General features: G+C 56.5%; 7 non-coding genes across 7 annotated transcripts; all 7 read left to right on the top strand.

Moving 5' to 3' along the window:
• Positions 1 to 2,419: 2,419 nt before the first annotated feature.
• LOC133086487 (small nucleolar RNA SNORD116) lies at positions 2,420 to 2,512 on the top strand. The gene has a single exon (XR_009700242.1). It is a non-coding gene; the product is annotated as a small nucleolar RNA SNORD116 (small nucleolar RNA).
• Positions 2,513 to 5,201: 2,689 nt separating this feature from the next.
• Positions 5,202 to 5,294, top strand: LOC133086473 (small nucleolar RNA SNORD116). Its single transcript, XR_009700228.1, has one exon. It is a non-coding gene; the product is annotated as a small nucleolar RNA SNORD116 (small nucleolar RNA).
• A 2,689-nt stretch (positions 5,295 to 7,983) lies between these two features.
• On the top strand, positions 7,984 to 8,076 carry LOC133086472 (small nucleolar RNA SNORD116). Its single transcript, XR_009700227.1, has one exon. It is a non-coding gene; the product is annotated as a small nucleolar RNA SNORD116 (small nucleolar RNA).
• A 2,689-nt stretch (positions 8,077 to 10,765) lies between these two features.
• On the top strand, positions 10,766 to 10,858 carry LOC133086236 (small nucleolar RNA SNORD116). Its single transcript, XR_009699997.1, has one exon. It is a non-coding gene; the product is annotated as a small nucleolar RNA SNORD116 (small nucleolar RNA).
• Positions 10,859 to 13,547: 2,689 nt separating this feature from the next.
• Positions 13,548 to 13,640, top strand: LOC133086235 (small nucleolar RNA SNORD116). Its single transcript, XR_009699996.1, has one exon. It is a non-coding gene; the product is annotated as a small nucleolar RNA SNORD116 (small nucleolar RNA).
• Positions 13,641 to 16,329: 2,689 nt separating this feature from the next.
• Positions 16,330 to 16,422, top strand: LOC133086234 (small nucleolar RNA SNORD116). The gene has a single exon (XR_009699995.1). It is a non-coding gene; the product is annotated as a small nucleolar RNA SNORD116 (small nucleolar RNA).
• Positions 16,423 to 19,111: 2,689 nt separating this feature from the next.
• On the top strand, positions 19,112 to 19,204 carry LOC133086233 (small nucleolar RNA SNORD116). The gene has a single exon (XR_009699994.1). It is a non-coding gene; the product is annotated as a small nucleolar RNA SNORD116 (small nucleolar RNA).
• The last annotated feature ends 1,268 nt before the right edge of the window (positions 19,205 to 20,472 follow it).

Below are 20,472 nucleotides of genomic sequence, written 5' to 3'. Positions count from 1 at the left end.
GTGTGTTTTGGGCAGGATCACGCTTTGTGCATGCCGCTTCGGAGGTTGATTCTGGAAGCCAAAATGAGCAAGCTTCCCTGGTTGGAGCCTGGAGCCTCAGGCCAGGCCTGTGGCCCTCTCTGATGTTGTGTGTGGTGTGGTGAGGTTCCTGAGTGCCCGGTGGGGCTGGAGCAGTGAGCGGGGGTGGGCTGGAGTTGAGCGATGGCAGAAGGAGGCCGATGGACTAGGCCTCAGGGCTGCCCCTTTCAGCTCCTCTGCTGAAGCTGCCGGCACACTGTTGGTGCTAAGTGGATCATCGTGGAGTGGGCTGAGGATCGAGTGCAGCATTTAAGCCTGTGTGGTGGCTGGGGGCCTGGAGAGAAAGTTCAGGTATCATGAGGACACGTCCTATGTAATGTCGTGGGATGGGCTGTCATCATTGTGTTGCAGGCGCTGGCCTCAGCTTCCCGAGGATGTGTCTTGTTCGTGAAGGGCTGGCATCAGCTGCCTATGGAGGGGATGGCTTTGGCAGTTCATGAGGTTGTAGTGAGGTAGGTAACCTGTGTAGAGTTGCGATCCCATTTCCAGAGGAGTGACTCCACACGGGTGTCTTGCGGGACGTAGAGAAGATGGACTTGCTGAGGCATCTGTGCCCGCCTCCTTGGGGGTAGGTGAGTTATGTGAACAAGCCCTTTGGTCGTTTTGTTCCTTCTTTTGGGAATGTGCAAAGCGATACTGTTTCTCCAGGAGGGCATGACGCGGCCGGCCCATGTGGCATGCAGGCCGTTCGAAGAGCCAGAGCTTTATCCGGAGCAGTCCATTGGCCGGGAAGAGATGGGGACACAGTTGCCCTGCCAGGTGCCCTGCCGTGGCCAACCACCTTTCCCTTTCAGGCTTCCAAGTCCCCTCGCATGGCAGAGGTTTTCCATTGAAAGTCTGTCTGTGGTCCTCGGGAACAGTGCCTTTGATCACTGTGAGTTCCTCGGTAGTGTCGCTGTGGCAGTGGAGAATTGCCAGGATGCATGCGGTGCCGTGGGCCTCATCAAAGCAGACAGGCTTGCGGTCTGTCTTCCCTGGTGTTCAGTGTCCCCGTGTTCGCATGATGTCTGTGGCTTCAAGTAGGGTTGAGTCGCCCTGCAGGCAGCAGGAGGGCACTTAGGACGAGGCTGTGAAGCGTTTGAGCGTTTCCTCAGTGGTCTGGGCCGTGAAACCTGCCAGTTGAAAGCTTGCCGATACGTGGCCAGGAAGGTGGCCTAATTTCCACTGTCAGTCCCAACCTTTGTCATGGTTGCTGAAGCCCAACACTTCCCGTTGTGGGCATTCCCACGGGGTCACGGAAAGTGATATGGTCTAGTTGGTGAGAAGAGGCACTTGGGCCGAAGTTCGTTAGCCCCTTGAGTAGTGCCGGGCTGCATCTTGCCTGTAGGCAACTGCAGGTCGGAGGCAGGCCCCCCATGGGAGGTTCCCTTGCTTCTGGGAGTGCTGGGAGTGACCCCAAGGGCACATCAGATGTGCTTGTAGGTGGCAGGGTCTCCAGGTCCACGTAGATGTGACACCCACGGCCGGGAGGCAGGTCTCGTCCAGTCTTTGTGCTTTGGTCAGAAGGCGTGGCTGTGGGAGAGCGGGAGTCTGTGACCTATTTCAGCAGCCCCTGGGGGTTAAACTTCGTATGCGGCCTCTTGAAGCTGACAGGGGTCTTTCTCCTTTCAGTTGGGGGTCCAACCAGGGTGCTGTGTATAAACTATGGCATTTACTGTTGGAGGTGTCTGCAGAGGGCCACAGCGACACCCAGAGACCAAGACGCGTATTCAGCGCCACACACAGGAACCCACAAGCGCATCCTCGTGCGCAGTCACAGTCACACACGCCCACTCACGTGAATACACAGATACAGTGTCTGACACACCGACCAATGTACGTGCCTAACTTCCTCCAGTCATGCTGTGAGACACGCAATCAGTTTTCGGTAATGGATAGTGTTACTTGGAAAGCAGGTTCTGGGCTCACGGCAAGGTAAGTGTTCGCAAGAATCATGTTCTCTGAACCGTGGTGCAATTCAGAAGCCTGCATGATTTCTGTCCCCTTCTCAGGTGCAGCTGCAGGGCAAGGCTGGCCGTCGGCAAAGACAAGAAGACCTTCGCGTTGTCTGATGACTGGATGTCCTAAGGAGAACTGGAAAAAGTGGGGCGGGCGCACATTGCTGAGCGTGGCTCTGGATAACTCAGGACGGTAGGCATTCACCCATACGAAAATGTGCCATTGGATATTAGGTTTTCATCAGATGGGCCCAGTGGCTGCAAGAGTGGATTGATTGTTGGTCTTGCTGAGTGGCCTGAAGACTGTGGATTCCCCAGGCTTTTGGAGTACTTCCGGGTCATGGCTCCTCTGCAGAGCCCCACGGCCTGCCCGTTTGTGTTCTGCAGCGTCCCAGCATGTGCTTGGATCGATGATGACACCCTTGTATGCATTCCTTGGAAGATCTGAACAAAATGAGTGAGAACGCTCTACCGTCTCCTCATCGAAACTGAGGTCCAGCACGTTTCCTCTCTCGGGGGTATGGGACAGTTAGGAGTGAGGGCCGACGTCCCCTGCTGACAGGCATGCAAACACCACTAAGGGCTCCAGCATTGGAGGGACTGCTGTGTGAGGGTCGACCGTGTCTGCCCATAAGCTGGGTCATCTATGAATCCCCGGTCCCTGCTAAAAGACCGCTGAGCGAATACAAGAGGGCAGGCTCTCCTGCTAGTCTTCAGAGTCGGAGCGTGTGCTGGTGGAGGCCCAGTGAGCTTGCAGCTTGGAGAGGTGTGTTTTGGGCAGGATCACGCTTTGTGCATGCCGCTTCGGAGGTTGATTCTGGAAGCCAAAATGAGCAAGCTTCCCTGGTTGGAGCCTGGAGCCTCAGGCCAGGCCTGTGGCCCTCTCTGATGTTGTGTGTGGTGTGGTGAGGTTCCTGAGTGCCAGGTGGGGCTGGAGCAGTGAGCGGGGGTGGGCTGGAGTTGAGCGATGGCAGAAGGGGGCCGATGGACTAGGCCTCGGGGCTGCCCCTTTCAGCTCCTCTGCTGAAGCTGCCGGCACACTGTTGGTGTTAAGTGGATCATCGTGGAGTGGGCTGAGGATCGAGTGCAGCATTTAAGCCTGTGTGGTGGCTGGGGGCCTGGAGAGAAAGTTAAGGTATCATGAGGACACGTCCTATGTAATGTCGTGGGATGGGCTGTCATCATTGTGTTGCAGGCGCTGGCCTCAGCTTCCCGAGGATGTGTCTTGTTCGTGAAGGGCTGGCATCAGCTGCCTATGGAGGGGATGGCTTTGGCAGTTCATGAGGTTGTAGTGAGGTAGGTAACCTGTGTAGAGTTGCGATCCCATTTCCGGAGGAGTGACTCCACACGGGTGTCTTGCGGGACGTACAGAAGATGGACTTGCTGAGGCATCTGTGCCGGCCTCCTTGGGGGTAGGTGAGTTATGTGAACAAGCCCTTTGGTCGTTTTGTTCCTTCTTTTGGGAATGTGCAAAGCGATAGTGTTTCTCCAGGGGGGCATGACGCGGCCGGCCCATGTGGCATGCAGGCCGTTCGAAGAGCCAGAGCTTTATCCGGAGCAGTCCATTGGCCGGGAAGAGATGGGGACATAGTTGCCCTGCCAGGTGCCCTGCCGTGGCCAACCACCTTTCCCTTTCAGGCTTCCAAGTCCCCTCGCATGGCAGAGGTTTTCCATTGAAAGTCTGTCTGTGGTCCTCGGGAACAGTGCCTTTGATCACTGTGAGTTCCTCGGTAGTGTCGCTGTGGCAGTGGAAAATTGCCAGGATGCATGAGGTGCCGTGGGCCTCATCAAAGCAGACAGGCTTGCGGTCTGTCTTCCCTGGTGTTCAGTGTCCCCCTGTTCGCATGATGTCTGTGGCTTCAAGTAGGGTTGAGTCGCCCTGCAGGCAGCAGGAGGGCACTTAGGACGAGGCTGTGAAGCGTTTGAGCGTTTCCTCAGTGGTCTGGGCCACGAAACCTGCCAGTTGGAAGCTTGCCGATACGTGGCCGGGAAGGTGGCCTAATTTCCGCTGTCAGGTCCCAACCTGTGTCATGGTTGCTGAAGCCCAACACTTCCCGTTGTGGGCATTCCCACGGGGTCACGGAAAGTGATATGGTCTAGTTGGCGAGAAGAGGCACTTGGGCCGAAGTTCGTTAGCCCCTTGAGTAGTGCCGGGCTGCATCTTGCCTGTAGGCAACTGCAGGTCGGAGTCAGCCCCCCCATGGGAGGTTCCCTTGCTTCTGGGAGCGCTGGGAGTGACCCCAAGGGCACATCAGATGTGCTTGTAGGTGGCAGGGTCTCCAGGTCCACGTAGATGTGACACCCACGGCCGGGAGGCAGGTCTCGTCCAGTCTTTGTGCTTTGGTCAGAAGGCGTGGCTGTGGGAGAGCGGGAGTCTGTGACCTATTTCAGCAGCCCCTGGGGGTTAATCTTCGCATGCGGCCTCTTGAAGCTGAAAGGGGTCTTTCTCCTTTCAGTTGGGGGTCCAACCAGGGTGCTGTGTATAAACTATGGCATTTACTGTTGGAGGTGTCTGCAGAGGGCCACAGCGACACCCAGAGACCAAGACGCGTATTCAGCGCCACACACAGGAACCCACAAGCGCATCCTCGTGCGCAGTCACAGTCACACACGCCCACTCACGTGAATACACAGATACAGTGTCTGACACACCGACCAATGTACGTGCCTAACTTCCTCCAGTCATGCTGTGAGACACGCAATCAGTTTTCGGTAATGGATAGTGTTACTTGGAAAGCAGGTTCTGGGCTCACGGCAAGGTAAGTGTTCGCAAGAATCATGTTCTCTGAACCGTGGTGCAATTCAGAAGCCTGCATGATTTCTGTCCCCTTCTCAGGTGCAGCTGCAGGGCAAGGCTGGCCGTCGGCAAAGGCAAGAAGACCTTCGCGTTGTCTGATGACTGGATGTCCTAAGGAGAACTGGAAAAAGTGGGGCGGGCGCACATTGCTGAGCGTGGCTCTGGATAACTCAGGACGGTAGGCATTCACCCATACGAAAATGTGCCATTGGATATTAGGTTTTCATCAGATGGGCCCAGTGGCTGCAAGAGTGGATTGATTGTTGGTCTTGCTGAGTGGCCTGAAGACTGTGGATTCCCCAGGCTTTTGGAGTACTTCCGGGTCATGGCTCCTCTGCAGAGCCCCACGGCCTGCCCGTTTGTGTTCTGCAGCGTCCCAGCATGTGCTTGGATCGATGATGACACCCTTGTACGCATTCCTTGGAAAATCTGAACAAAATGAGTGAGAACGCTCTACCGTCTCCTCATCGAAACTGAGGTCCAGCACGTTTCCTCTCTCGGGGGTATGGGACAGTTAGGAGTGAGGGCCGACGTCCCCTGCTGACAGGCATGCAAACACCACTAAGGGCTCCAGCATTGGAGGGACTCCTGTGTGAGGGTCGACCGTGTCTGCCCATAAGCTGGGTCATCTATGAATCCCCGGTCCCTGCTAAAAGAACGCTGAGGGAATACAAGAGGGCAGGCTCTCCTGCTAGTCTTCAGAGTCGGAGCGTGTGCTGGTGGAGGCCCAGTGAGCTTGCAGCTTGGAGAGTTGTGTTTTGGGCAGGATCACGCTTTGTGCATGCCGCTTCGGAGGTTGATTCTGGAAGCCAAAATGAGCAAGCTTCCCTGGTTGGAGCCTGGAGCCTCAGGCCAGGCCTGTGGCCCTCTCTGATGTTGTGTGTGGTGTGGTGAGGTTCCTGAGTGCCCGGTGGGGCTGGAGCAGTGAGCGGGGGTGGGCTGGAGTTGAGCGATGGCAGAAGGGGGCCGATGGACTAGGCCTCGGGGCTGCCCCTTTCAGCTCCTCTGCTGAAGCTGCCGGCACACTGTTGGTGCTAAGTGGATCATCGTGGAGTGGGCTGAGGATCGAGTGCAGCATTTAAGCCTGTGTGGTGGCTGGGGGCCTGGAGAGAAAGTTAAGGTATCATGAGGACACGTCCTATGTAATGTCGTGGGATGGGCTGTCATCATTGTGTTGCAGGCGCTGGCCTCAGCTTCCCGAGGATGTGTCTTGTTCGTGAAGGGCTGGCATCAGCTGCCTATGGAGGGGATGGCTTTGGCAGTTCATGAGGTTGTAGTGAGGTAGGTAACCTGTGTAGAGTTGCGATCCCATTTCCGGAGGAGTGACTCCACACGGGTGTCTTGCGGGACGTAGAGAAGATGGACTTGCTGAGGCATCTGTGCCGGCCTCCTTGGGGGTAGGTGAGTTATGTGAACAAGCCCTTTGGTCGTTTTGTTCCTTCTTTTGGGAATGTGCAAAGCGATAGTGTTTCTCCAGGGGGGCATGACGCGGCCGGCCCATGTGGCATGCAGGCCGTTCGAAGAGCCAGAGCTTTATCCGGAGCAGTCCATTGGCCGGGAAGAGATGGGGACACAGTTGCCCTGCCAGGTGCCCTGCCGTGGCCAACCACCTTTCCCTTTCAGGCTTCCAAGTCCCCTCGCATGGCAGAGGTTTTCCATTGAAAGTATGTCTGTGGTCCTCGGGAACAGTGCCTTTGATCACTGTGAGTTCCTCGGTAGTGTCGCTGTGGCAGTGGAGAATTGCCAGGATGCATGAGGTGCCGTGGGCCTCATCAAAGCAGACAGGCTTGCGGTCTGTCTTCCCTGGTGTTCAGTGTCCCCCTGTTCGCATGATGTCTGTGGCTTCAAGTAGGGTTGAGTCGCCCTGCAGGCAGCAGGAGGGCACTTAGGACGAGGCTGTGAAGCGTTTGAGCGTTTCCTCAGTGGTCTGGGCCGCGAAACCTGCCAGTTGGAAGCTTGCCGATACGTGGCCGGGAAGGTGGCCTAATTTCCGCTGTCAGGTCCCAACCTGTGTCATGGTTGCTGAAGCCCAACACTTCCCGTTGTGGGCATTCCCCCGGGGTCACAGAAAGTGATATGGTCTAGTTGGCGAGAAGAGGCACTTGGGCCGAAGTTCGTTAGCCCCTTGAGTAGTGCCGGGCTGCATCTTGCCTGTAGGCAACTGCAGGTCGGAGTCAGCCCCCCAATGGGAGGTTCCCTTGCTTCTGGGAGCGCTGGGAGTGACCCCAAGGGCACATCAGATGTGCTTGTAGGTGGCAGGGTCTCCAGGTCCACGTAGATGTGACACCCACGGCCGGGAGGCAGGTCTCGTCCAGTCTTTTTGCTTTGGTCAGAAGGCGTGGCTGTGGGAGAGCGGGAGTCTGTGACCTATTTCAGCAGCCCCTGGGGGTTAATCTTCGCATGCGGCCTCTTGAAGCTGAAAGGGGTCTTTCTCCTTTCAGTTGGGGGTCCAACCAGGGTGCTGTGTATAAACTATGGCATTTACTGTTGGAGGTGTCTGCAGAGGGCCACAGCGACACCCAGAGACCAAGACGCGTATTCAGCGCCACACACAGGAACCCACAAGCGCATCCTCGTGCGCAGTCACAGTCACACACGCCCACTCACGTGAATACACAGATACAGTGTCTGACACACCGACCAATGTACGTGCCTAACTTCCTCCAGTCATGCTGTGAGACACGCAATCAGTTTTCGGTAATGGATAGTGTTACTTGGAAAGCAGGTTCTGGGCTCACGGCAAGGTAAGTGTTCGCAAGAATCATGTTCTCTGAACCGTGGTGCAATTCAGAAGCCTGCATGATTTCTGTCCCCTTCTCAGGTGCAGCTGCAGGGCAAGGCTGGCCGTCGGCAAAGACAAGAAGACCTTCGCGTTGTCTGATGACTGGATGTCCTAAGGAGAACTGGAAAAAGTGGGGCGGGCGCACATTGCTGAGCGTGGCTCTGGATAACTCAGGACGGTAGGCATTCACCCATACGAAAATGTGCCATTGGATATTAGGTTTTCATCAGATGGGCCCAGTGGCTGCAAGAGTGGATTGATTGTTGGTCTTGCTGAGTGGCCTGAAGACTGTGGATTCCCCAGGCTTTTGGAGTACTTCCGGGTCATGGCTCCTCTGCAGAGCCCCATGGCCTGCCCGTTTGTGTTCTGCAGCGTCCCAGCATGTGCTTGGATCGATGATGACACCCTTGTACGCATTCCTTGGAAAATCTGAACAAAATGAGTGAGAACGCTCTACCGTCTCCTCATCGAAACTGAGGTCCAGCACGTTTCCTCTCTCGGGGGTATGGGACAGTTAGGAGTGAGGGCCGACGTCCCCTGCTGACAGGCATGCAAACACCACTAAGGGCTCCAGCATTGGAGGGACTCCTGTGTGAGGGTCGACCGTGTCTGCCCATAAGCTGGGTCATCTATGAATCCCCGGTCCCTGCTAAAAGACCGCTGAGGGAATACAAGAGGGCAGGCTCTCCTGCTAGTCTTCAGAGTCGGAGCGTGTGCTGGTGGAGGCCCAGTGAGCTTGCAGCTTGGAGAGGTGTGTTTTGGGCAGGATCACGCTTTGTGCATGCCGCTTCGGAGGTTGATTCTGGAAGCCAAAATGAGCAAGCTTCCCTGGTTGGAGCCTGGAGCCTCAGGCCAGGCCTGTGGCCCTCTCTGATGTTGTGTGTGGTGTGGTGAGGTTCCTGAGTGCCCGGTGGGGCTGGAGCAGTGAGCGGGGGTGGGCTGGAGTTGAGCGATGGCAGAAGGGGGCCGATGGACTAGGCCTCGGGGCTGCCACTTTCAGCTCCTCTGCTGAAGCTGCCGGCACACTGTTGGTGCTAAGTGGATCATCGTGGAGTGGGCTGAGAATCGAGTGCAGCATTTAAGCCTGTGTGGTGGCTGGGGGCCTGGAGAGAAAGTTAAGGTATCATGAGGACACGTCCTATATAATGTCGTGGGATGGGCTGTCATCATTGTGTTGCAGGCGCTGGCCTCAGCTTCCCGAGGATGTGTCTTGTTCGTGAAGGGCTGGCATCAGCTGCCTATGGAGGGGATGGCTTTGGCAGTTCATGAGGTTGTAGTGAGGTAGGTAACCTGTGTAGAGTTGCGATCCCATTTCCGGAGGAGTGACTCCACACGGGTGTCTTGCGGGACGTAGAGAAGATGGACATGCTGAGGCATCTGTGCCGGCCTCCTTGGGGGTAGGTGAGTTATGGGAACAAGCCCTTTGGTCGTTTTGTTCCTTCTTTTGGGAATGTGCAAAGCGATAGTGTTTCTCCAGGAGGGCATGACGCGGCCGGCCCATGTGGCATGCAGGCCGTTCGAAGAGCCAGAGCTTTATCCGGAGCAGTCCATTGGCCGGGAAGAGATGGGGACACTGTTGCCCTGCCAGGTGCCCTGCCGTGGCCAACCACCTTTCCCTTTCAGGCTTCCAAGTCCCCTCGCATGGCAGAGGTCTTCCATTGAAAGTCTGTCTGTGGTCCTCGGGGACAGTGCCTTTGATCACTGTGAGTTCCTCGGTAGTGTCGCTGTGGCAGTGGAGAATTGCCAGGATGCATGCGGTGCCGTGGGCCTCATCAAAGCAGACAGGCTTGCGGTCTGTCTTCCCTGGTGTTCAGTGTCCCCGTGTTTGCATGATGTCTGTGGCTTCAAGTAGGGTTGAGTCGCCCTGCAGGCAGCAGGAGGGCACTTAAGACGAGGCTGTGAAGCGTTTGAGGGTTTCCTCAGTGGTCTGGGCCGCGAAACCTGCCAGTTGGAAGCTTGCCGATACGTGGCCGGGAAGGTGGCCTAATTTCCGCTGTCAGGTCCAAACCTGTGTCCTGGTTGCTGAAGCCCAACACTTCCCGTTGTGGGCATTCCCACGGGGTCACGGAAAGTGATATGGTCTAGTTGGCGAGAAGAGGCACTTGGGCCGAAGTTCGTTAGCCCCTTGAGTAGTGCCAGGCTGCATCTTGCCTGTAGGCAACTGCAGGTCGGAGTCAGCCCCCCCATGGGAGGTTCCCTTGCTTCTGGGAGCGCTGGGAGTGACCCCAAGGGCACATCAGATGCGCTTGTAGGTGGCAGGGTCTCCAGGTCCACGTAGATGTGACACCCACGGCCGGGAGGCAGGTCTCGTCCAGTCTTTGTGCTTTGGTCAGAAGGCGTGGCTGTGGGAGAGCGGGAGTCTGTGACCTATTTCAGCAGCCCCTGGGGGTTAAACTTCGCATGCGGCCTCTTGAAGCTGACAGGGGTCTTTCTCCTTTCAGTTGGGGGTCCAACCAGGGTGCTGTGTATAAACTATGGCATTTAATGTTGGAGGTGTCTGCAGAGGGCCACAGCGACACCCAGAGACCAAGACGCGTATTCAGCGCCACGCACAGGAACCCACAAGCGCATCCTCGTGCGCAGTCACAGTCACACACGCCCACTCACGTGAATACACAGATACAGTGTCTGACACACCGACCAATGTACGTGCCTAACTTCCTCCAGTCATGCTGTGAGACACGCAATCAGTTTTCGGTAATGGATAGTGTTACTTGGAAAGCAGGTTCTGGGCTCACGGCAAGGTAAGTGTTCGCAAGAATCATGTTCTCTGAACCGTGGTGCAATTCAGAAGCCTGCATGATTTCTGTCCCCTTCTCAGGTGCAGCTGCAGGGCAAGGCTGGCCGTCGGCAAAGACAAGAAGACCTTCGCGTTGTCTGATGACTGGATGTCCTAAGGAGAACTGGAAAAAGTGGGGCGGGCGCACATTGCTGAGCGTGGCTCTGGATAACTCAGGACGGTAGGCATTCACCCATACGAAAATGTGCCATTGGATATTAGGTTTTCATCAGATGGGCCCAGTGGCTGCAAGAGTGGATTGATTGTTGGTCTTGCTGAGTGGCCTGAAGACTGTGGATTCCCCAGGCTTTTGGAGTACTTCCGGGTCATGGCTCCTCTGCAGAGCCCCACGGCCTGCCCGTTTGTGTTCTGCAGCGTCCCAGCATGTGCTTGGATCGATGATGACACCCTTGTATGCATTCCTTGGAAAATCTGAACAAAATGAGTGAGAACGCTCTACCGTCTCCTCATCGAAACTGAGGTCCAGCACGTTTCCTCTCTCGGGGGTATGGGACAGTTAGGAGTGAGGGCCGACGTCCCCTGCTGACAGGCATGCAAACACCACTAAGGGCTCCAGCATTGGAGGGACTCCTGTGTGAGGGTCGACCGTGTCTGCCCATAAGCTGGGTCATCTATGAATCCCCGGTCCCTGCTAAAAGACCGCTGAGGGAATACAAGAGGGCAGGCTCTCCTGCTAGTCTTCAGAGTCGGAGCGTGTGCTGGTGGAGGCCCAGTGAGCTTGCAGCTTGGAGAGGTGTGTTTTGGGCAGGATCACGCTTTGTGCATGCCGCTTCAGAGGTTGATTCTGGAAGCCAAAATGAGCAAGCTTCCCTGGTTGGAGCCTGGAGCCTCAGGCCAGGCCTGTGGCCCTCTCTGATGTTGTGTGTGGTGTGGTGAGGTTCCTGAGTGCCCGGTGGGGCTGGAACAGTGAGCGGGGGTGGGCTGGAGTTGAGCGATGGCAGAAGGGGGCCGATGGACTAGGCCTCGGGGCTGCCCCTTTCAGCTCCTCTGCTGAAGCTGCCGGCACACTGTTGGTGCTAAGTGGATCATCGTGGAGTGGGCTGAGAATCGAGTGCAGCATTTAAGCCTGTGTGGTGGCTGGGGGCCTGGAGAGAAAGTTAAGGTATCATGAGGACACGTCCTATGTAATGTCGTGGGATAGGCTGTCATCATTGGGTTGCAGGCGCTGGCCTCAGCTTCCCGAGGATGTGTCTTGTTCGTGAAGGGCTGGCATCAGCTGCCTATGGAGGGGATGGCTTTGGCAGTTCATGAGGTTGTAGTGAGGTAGGTAACCTGTGTAGAGTTGCGATCCCATTTCCGGAGGAGTGACTCCACACGGGTGTCTTGCGGGACGTAGAGAAGATGGACATGCTGAGGCATCTGTGCCGGCCTCCTTGGGGGTAGGTGAGTTATGGGAACAAGCCCTTTGGTCGTTTTGTTCCTTCTTTTGGGAATGTGCAAAGCGATAGTGTTTCTCCAGGAGGGCATGACGCGGCCGGCCCATGTGGCATGCAGGCCGTTCGAAGAGCCAGAGCTTTATCCGGAGCATTCCATTGGCCGGGAAGAGATGGGGACACTGTTGCCCTGCCAGGTGCCTTGCCGTGGCCAACCACCTTTCCCTTTCAGGCTTCCAAGTCCCCTCGCATGGCAGAGGTCTTCCATTGAAAGTCTGTCTGTGGTCCTCAGGGACAGTGCCTTTGATCAGTGTGAGTTCCTCGGTAGTGTCGCTGTGGCAGTGGAGAATTGCCAGGATGCATGCGGTGCCGTGGGCCTCATCAAAGCAGACAGGCTTGCGGTCTGTCTTCCCTGGTGTTCAGTGTCCCCGTGTTCGCATGATGTCTGTGGCTTCAAGTAGGGTTGAGTCGCCCTGCAGGCAGCAGGAGGGCACTTAGGATGAGGCTGTGAAGCGTTTGAGCGTTTCCTCAGTGGTCTGGGCCGCGAAACCTGCCAGTTGGAAGCTTGCCGATACGTGGCCGGGAAGGTGGCCTAATTTCCGCCGTCAGTTCCCAACCTGTGTCCTGGTTGCTGAAGCCCAACACTTCCCGTTGTGGGCATTCCCACGGGGTCACGGAAAGTGATATGGTCTAGTTGGCGAGAAGAGGCACTTGGGCCGAAGTTCGTTAGCCCCTTGAGTAGTGCCGGGCTGCATCTTGCCTGTAGGCAACTGCAGGTCGGAGTCAGCCCCCCCATGGGAGGTTCCCTTGTTTCTGGGAGCGCTGGGAGTGACCCCAAGGGCACATCAGATGTGCTTGTAGGTGGCAGGGTCTCCAGGTCCACGTAGATGTGACACCCACGGCCGGGAGGCAGGTCTCGTCCAGTCTTTGTGCTTTGGTCAGAAGGCGTGGCTGTGGGAGAGCGGGAGTCTGTGACCCATTTCAGCAGCCCCTGGGGGTTAAACTTCGCATGCGGCCTCTTGAAGCTGACAGGGGTCTTTCTCCTTTCAGTTGGGGGTCCAACCAGGGTGCTGTGTATAAACTATGGCGTTTACTGTTGGAGGTGTCTGCAGAGGGCCACAGCGACACCCAGAGACCAAGACGCGTATTCAGCGCCGCACACAGGAACCCACAAGCGCATCCTCGTGCGCAGTCACAGTCACACACGCCCACTCACGTGAATACACAGATACAGTGTCTGACACACCGACCAATGTACGTGCCTAACTTCCTCCAGTCATGCTGTGAGACACGCAATCAGTTTTCGGTAATGGATAGTGGTACTTGGAAAGCAGGTTCTGGGCTCATGGCAAGGTAAGTGTTCGCAAGAATCATGTTCTCTGAACCGTGGTGCAATTCAGAAGCCTGCATGATTTCTGTCCCCTTCTCAGGTGCAGCTGCAGGGTAAGGCTGGCCGTCGGCAAAGACAAGAAGACCTTCGCGTTGTCTGATGACTGGATGTCCTAAGGAGAACTGGAAAAAGTGGGGCGGGCGCACATTGCTGAGCGTGGCTCTGGATAACTCAGGACGGTAGGCATTCACCCATACGAAAATGTGCCATTGGATATTAGGTTTTCATCAGATGGGCCCAGTGGCTGCAAGAGTGGATTGATTGTTGGTCTTGCTGAGTGGCCTGAAGACTGTGGATTCCCCAGGCTTTTGGAGTACTTCCGGGTCATGGCTCCTCTGCAGAGCCCCACGGCCTGCCCGTTTGTGTTCTGCAGCGTCCCAGCATGTGCTTGGATCGATGATGACACCCTTGTATGCATTCCTTGGAAAATCTGAACAAAATGAGTGAGAACGCTCTACCGTCTCCTCATCGAAACTGAGGTCCAGCACGTTTCCTCTCTCGGGGGTATGGGACAGTTAGGAGTGAGGGCCGACGTCCCCTGCTGACAGGCATGCAAACACCACTAAGGGCTCCAGCATTGGAGGGACTCCTGTGTGAGGGTCGACCGTGTCTGCCCATAAGCTGGGTCATCTATGAATCCCCGGTCCCTGCTAAAAGACCGCTGAGGGAATACAAGAGGGCAGGCTCTCCTGCTAGTCTTCAGAGTCGGAGCGTGTGCTGGTGGAGGCCCAGTGAGCTTGCAGCTTGGAGAGGTGTGTTTTGGGCAGGATCACGCTTTGTGCATGCCGCTTCGGAGGTTGATTCTGGAAGCCAAAATGAGCAAGCTTCCCTGGTTGGAGCCTGGAGCCTCAGGCCAGGCCTGTGGCCCTCTCTGATGTTGTGTGTGGTGTGGTGAGGTTCCTGAGTGCCCGGTGGGGCTGGAGCAGTGAGCGGGGGTGGGCTGGAGTTGAGCGATGGCAGAAGGGGGCCGATGGACTAGGCCTCGGGGCTGCCCCTTTCAGCTCCTCTGCTGAAGCTGCCGGCACACTGTTGGTGCTAAGTGGATCATCGTGGAGTGGGCTGAGAATCGAGTGCAGCATTTAAGCCTGTGTGGTGGCTGGGGGCCTGGAGAGAAAGTTAAGGTATCATGAGGACACGTCCTATGTAATGTCGTGGGATGGGCTGTCATCATTGGGTTGCAGGCGCTGGCCTCAGCTTCCCGAGGATGTGTCTTGTTCGTGAAGGGCTGGCATCAGCTGCCTATGGAGGGGATGGCTTTGGCAGTTCATGAGGTTGTAGTGAGGTAGGTAACCTGTGTAGAGTTGCGATCCCATTTCCGGAGGAGTGACTCCACACGGGTGTCTTGCGGGACGTAGAGAAGATGGACATGCTGAGGCATCTGTGCCGGCCTCCTTGGGGGTAGGTGAGTTATGGGAACAAGCCCTTTGGTCGTTTTGTTCCTTCTTTTGGGAATGTGCAAAGCGATAGTGTTTCTCCAGGAGGGCATGACGCGGCCGGCCCATGTGGCATGCAGGCCGTTCGAAGAGCCAGAGCTTTATCCGGAGCATTCCATTGGCCGGGAAGAGATGGGGACACTGTTGCCCTGCCAGGTGCCCTGCCGTGGCCAACCACCTTTCCCTTTCAGGCTTCCAAGTCCCCTCGCATGGCAGAGGTCTTCCATTGAAAGTCTGTCTGTGGTCCTCGGGGACAGTGCCTTTGATCAGTGTGAGTTCCTCGGTAGTGTCGCTGTGGCAGTGGAGAATTGCCAGGATGCATGCGGTGCCGTGGGCCTCATCAAAGCAGACAGGCTTGCGGTCTGTCTTCCCTGGTGTTCAGTGTCCCCGTGTTCGCATGATGTCTGTGGCTTCAAGTAGGGTTGAGTCGCCCTGCAGGCAGCAGGAGGGCACTTAGGATGAGGCTGTGAAGCGTTTGAGCGTTTCCTCAGTGGTCTGGGCCGCGAAACCTGCCAGTTGGAAGCTTGCCGATACGTGGCCGGGAAGGTGGCCTAATTTCCGCCGTCAGTTCCCAACCTGTGTCCTGGTTGCTGAAGCCCAACACTTCCCGTTGTGGGCATTCCCACGGGGTCACGGAAAGTGATATGGTCTAGTTGGCGAGAAGAGGCACTTGGGCCGAAGTTCGTTAGCCCCTTGAGTAGTGCCGGGCTGCATCTTGCCTGTAGGCAACTGCAGGTCGGAGTCAGCCCCCCCATGGGAGGTTCCCTTGTTTCTGGGAGCGCTGGGAGTGACCCCAAGGGCACATCAGATGTGCTTGTAGGTGGCAGGGTCTCCAGGTCCACGTAGATGTGACACCCACGGCCGGGAGGCAGGTCTCGTCCAGTCTTTGTGCTTTGGTCAGAAGGCGTGGCTGTGGGAGACCGGGAGTCTGTGACCCATTTCAGCAGCCCCTGGGGGTTAAACTTTGCATGCGGCCTCTTGAAGCTGACAGGGGTCTTTCTCCTTTCAGTTGGGGGTCCAACCAGGGTGCTGTGTATAAACTGTGGCGTTTACTGTTGGAGGTGTCTGCAGAGGGCCACAGCGACACCCAGAGACCAAGACGCGTATTCAGCGCCGCACACAGGAACCCACAAGCGCATCCTCGTGCGCAGTCACAGTCACACACGCCCACTCACGTGAATACACAGATACAGTGTCTGACACACCGACCAATGTACGTGCCTAACTTCCTCCAGTCATGCTGTGAGACACGCAATCAGTTTTCGGTAATGGATAGTGGTACTTGGAAAGCAGGTTCTGGGCTCACGGCAAGGTAAGTGTTCGCAAGAATCATGTTCTCTGAACCGTGGTGCAATTCAGAAGCCTGCATGATTTCTGTCCCCTTCTCAGGTGCAGCTGCAGGGTAAGGCTGGCCGTCGGCAAAGACAAGAAGACCTTCGCGTTGTCTGATGACTGGATGTCCTAAGGAGAACTGGAAAAAGTGGGGCGGGCGCACATTGCTGAGCGTGCCTCTGGATAACTCAGGACGGTAGGCATTCACCCATACGAAAATGTGCCATTGGATATTAGGTTTTCATCAGATGGGCCCAGTGGCTGCAAGAGTGGATTGAATGTTGGTCTTGCTGAGTGGCCTGAAGACTGTGGATTCCCCAGGCTTTTGGAGTACTTCCGGGTCATGGCTCCTCTGCAGAGCCCCACGGCCTGCCCGTTTGTGTTCTGCAGCGTCCCAGCATGTGCTTGGATCGATGATGACACCCTTGTATGCATTCCTTGGAAAATCTGAACAAAATGAGTGAGAACGCTCTACCGTCTCCTCATCGAAACTGAGGTCCAGCACGTTTCCTCTCTCGGGGGTATGGGACAGTTAGGAGTGAGGGCCGACGTCCCCTGCTGACAGGCATGCAAACACCACTAAGGGCTCCAGCATTGGAGGGACTCCTGTGTGAGGGTCGACCGTGTCTGCCCATAAGCTGGGTCATCTATGAATCCCCGGTCCCTGCTAAAAGACCGCTGAGGGAATACAAGAGGGCAGGCTCTCCTGCCCATCTTCAGAGTCGGAGCATGTGCTGGTGGAGGCCCAGTGAGCTTGCAGCTTGGAGAGGTGTGTTTTGGGCAGGATCACGCTTTGTGCATGCCGCTTCGGAGGTTGATTCTGGAAGCCAAAATGAGCAAGCTTCCCTGGTTGGAGCCTGGAGCCTCAGGCCAGGCCTGTGGCCCTCTCTGATGTTGTGTGTGGTGTGGTGAGGTTCCTGAGTGCCCGGTGGGGCTGGAGCAGTGAGCGGGGGTGGGCTGGAGTTGAGCGATGGCAGAAGGGGGCCGATGGACTAGGCCTCGGGGCTGCCCCTTTCAGCTCCTCTGCTGAAGCTGCCGGCACACTGTTGGTGCTAAGTGGATCATCGTGGAGTGGGCTGAGAATCGAGTGCAGCATTTAAGCCTGTGTGGTGGCTGGGGGCCTGGAGAGAAAGTTAAGGTATCATGAGGACACGTCCTATGTAATGTCGTGGGATGGGCTGTCATCATTGTGTTGCAGGCGCTGGCCTCAGCTTCCCGAGGATGTGTCTTGTTCGTGAAGGGCTGGCATCAGCTGCCTATGGAGGGGATGGCTTTGGCAGTTCATGAGGTTGTAGTGAGGTAGGTAACCTGTGGAGAGTTGCGATCCCATTTCCGGAGGAGTGACTCCACACGGGTGTCTTGCGGGACGTAGAGAAGATGGACATGCTGAGGCATCTGTGCCGGCCTCCTTGGGGGTAGGTGAGTTATGTGAACAAGCCCTTTGGTCGTTTTGTTCCTTCTTTTGGGAATGTGCAAAGCGATAGTGTTTCTCCAGGAGGGCATGACGCGGCCGGCCCATGTGGCATGCAGGCCGTTCGAAGAGCCAGAGCTTTATCCGGAGCATTCCATTGGCCGGGAAGAGATGGGGATACTGTTGCCCTGCCAGGTGCCCTGCCGTGGCCAACCACCTTTCCCTTTCAGGCTTCCAAGTCCCCTCGCATGGCAGAGGTCTTCCATTGAAAGTCTGTCTGTGGTCCTCGGGGACAGTGCCTTTGATCAGTGTGAGTTCCTCGGTAGTGTCGCTGTGGCAGTGGAGAATTGCCAGGATGCATGCGGTGCCGTGGGCCTCATCAAAGCAGACAGGCTTGCGGTCTGTCTTCCCTGGTGTTCAGTGTCCCCGTGTTCGCATGATGTCTGTGGCTTCAAGTAGGGTTGAGTCGCCCTGCAGGCAGCAGGAGGGCACTTAGGACGAGGCTGTGAAGCGTTTGAGCGTTTCCTCAGTGGTCTGGGCCGCGAAACCTGCCAGTTGGAAGCTTGCCGATACGTGGCCGGTAAGGTGGCCTAATTTCCGCCGTCAGTTCCCAACCTGTGTCCTGGTTGCTGAAGCCCAACACTTCCCGTTGTGGGCATTCCCACGAGGTCACGGAAAGTGATATGGTCTAGTTGGCGAGAAGAGGCACTTGGGCCGAAGTTCGTTAGCCCCTTGAGTAGTGCCGGGCTGCATCTTGCCTGTAGGCAACTGCAGGTCGGAGTCAGCCCCCCCATGGGAGGTTCCCTTGCTTCTGGGAGCACTGGGAGTGACCCCAAGGGCACATCAGATGTGCTTGTAGGTGGCAGGGTCTCCAGGTCCACGTAGATGTGACACCCACGGCCGGGAGGCAGGTCTCGTCCAGTCTTTGTGCTTTGGTCAGAAGGCGTGGCTGTGGGAGAGCGGGAGTCTGTGACCCATTTCAGCAGCCCCTGGGGGTTAAACTTCGCATGCGGCCTCTTGAAGCTGACAGGGGTCTTTCTCCTTTCAGTTGGGGGTCCAACCAGGGTGCTGTGTATAAACTATGGCGTTTACTGTTGGAGGTGTCTGCAGAGGGCCACAGCGACACCCAGAGACCAAGACGCGTATTCAGCGCCACACACAGGAACCCACAAGCGCATCCTCGTGCGCAGTCACAGTCACACACGCCCACTCACGTGAATACACAGATACAGTGTCTGACACACCGACCAATGTACGTGCCTAACTTCCTCCAGTCATGCTGTGAGACACGCAATCAGTTTTCGGTAATGGATAGTGGTACTTGGAAAGCAGGTTCTGGGCTCACGGCAAGGTAAGTGTTCGCAAGAATCATGTTCTCTGAACCGTGGTGCAATTCAGAAGCCTGCATGATTTCTGTCCCCTCCTCAGGTGCAGCTGCAGGGTAAGGCTGGCCGTCGGCAAAGACAAGAAGACCTTCGCGTTGTCTGATGACTGGATGTCCTAAGGAGAACTGGAAAAAGTGGGGCGGGCGCACATTGCTGAGCGTGGCTCTGGATAACTCAGGACGGTAGGCATTCACCCATACGAAAATGTGCCATTGGATATTAGGTTTTCATCAGATGGGCCCAGTGGCTGCAAGAGTGGATTGATTGTTGGTCTTGCTGAGTGGCCTGAAGACTGTGGATTCCCCAGGCTTTTGGAGTACTTCCGGGTCATGGCTCCTCTGCAGAGCCCCACGGCCTGCCCGTTTGTGTTCTGCAGCGTCCCAGCATGTGCTTGGATCGATGATGACACCCTTGTATGCATTCCTTGGAAAATCTGAACAAAATGAGTGAGAACGCTCTACCGTCTCCTCATCGAAACTGAGGTCCAGCACGTTTCCTCTCTCGGGGGTATGGGACAGTTAGGAGTGAGGGCCGACGTCCCCTGCTGACAGGCATGCAAACACCACTAAGGGCTCCAGCATTGGAGGGACTCCTGTGTGAGGGTCGACCGTGTCTGCCCATAAGCTGGGTCATCTATGAATCCCCGGTCCCTGCTAAAAGACCGCTGAGGGAATACAAGAGGGCAGGCTCTCCTGCTAGTCTTCAGAGTCGGAGCGTGTGCTGGTGGAGGCCCAGTGAGCTTGCAGCTTGGAGAGGTGTGTTTTGGGCAGGATCACGCTTTGTGCATGCCGCTTCGGAGGTTGATTCTGGAAGCCAAAATGAGCAAGCTTCCCTGGTTGGAGCCTGGAGCCTCAGGCCAGGCCTGTGGCCCTCTCTGATGTTGTGTGTGGTGTGGTGAGGTTCCTGAGTGCCCGGTGGGGCTGGAGCAGTGAGCGGGGGTGGGCTGGAGTTGAGCGATGGCAGAAGGGGGCCGATGGACTAGGCCTCGGGGCTGCCCCTTTCAGCTCCTCTGCTGAAGCTGCCGGCACACTGTTGGTGCTAAGTGGATCATCGTGGAGTGGGCTGAGAATCGAGTGCAGCATTTAAGCCTGTGTGGTGGCTGGGGGCCTGGAGAGAAAGTTAAGGTATCATGAGGACACGTCCTATGTAATGTCGTGGGATGGGCTGTCATCATTGGGTTGCAGGCGCTGGCCTCAGCTTCCCGAGGATGTGTCTTGTTCGTGAAGGGCTGGCATCAGCTGCCTATGGAGGGGATGGCTTTGGCAGTTCATGAGGTTGTAGTGAGGTAGGTAACCTGTGTAGAGTTGCGATCCCATTTCCGGAGGAGTGACTCCACACGGGTGTCTTGCGGGACGTAGAGAAGATGGACATGCTGAGGCATCTGTGCCGGCCTCCTTGGGGGTAAGTGAGTTATGTGAACAAGCCCTTTGGTCGTTTTGTTCCTTCTTTTGGGAATGTGCAAAGCGATAGTGTTTCTCCAGGAGGGCATGACGCGGCCGGCCCATGTGGCATGCAGGCCGTTCGAAGAGCCAGAGCTTTATCCGGAGCATTCCATTGGCCGGGAAGAGATGGGGACACTGTTGCCCTGCCAGGTGCCCTGCCGTGGCCAACCACCTTTCCCTTTCAGGCTTCCAAGTCCCCTCGCATGGCAGAGGTCTTCCATTGAAAGTCTGTCTGTGGTCCTCGGGGACAGTGCCTTTGATCAGTGTGAGTTCCTCGGTAGTGTCGCTGTGGCAGTGGAGAATTGCCAGGAT

The sequence above is a fragment of the Eubalaena glacialis genome, chromosome 2, assembly GCF_028564815.1.
Source record: "Eubalaena glacialis isolate mEubGla1 chromosome 2, mEubGla1.1.hap2.+ XY, whole genome shotgun sequence".
Lineage (NCBI taxonomy): Eukaryota > Metazoa > Chordata > Mammalia > Artiodactyla > Balaenidae > Eubalaena > Eubalaena glacialis.
Note: the sequence above shows the minus strand (reverse complement) of the source record. Positions and strands in the feature narration are given on the sequence as shown.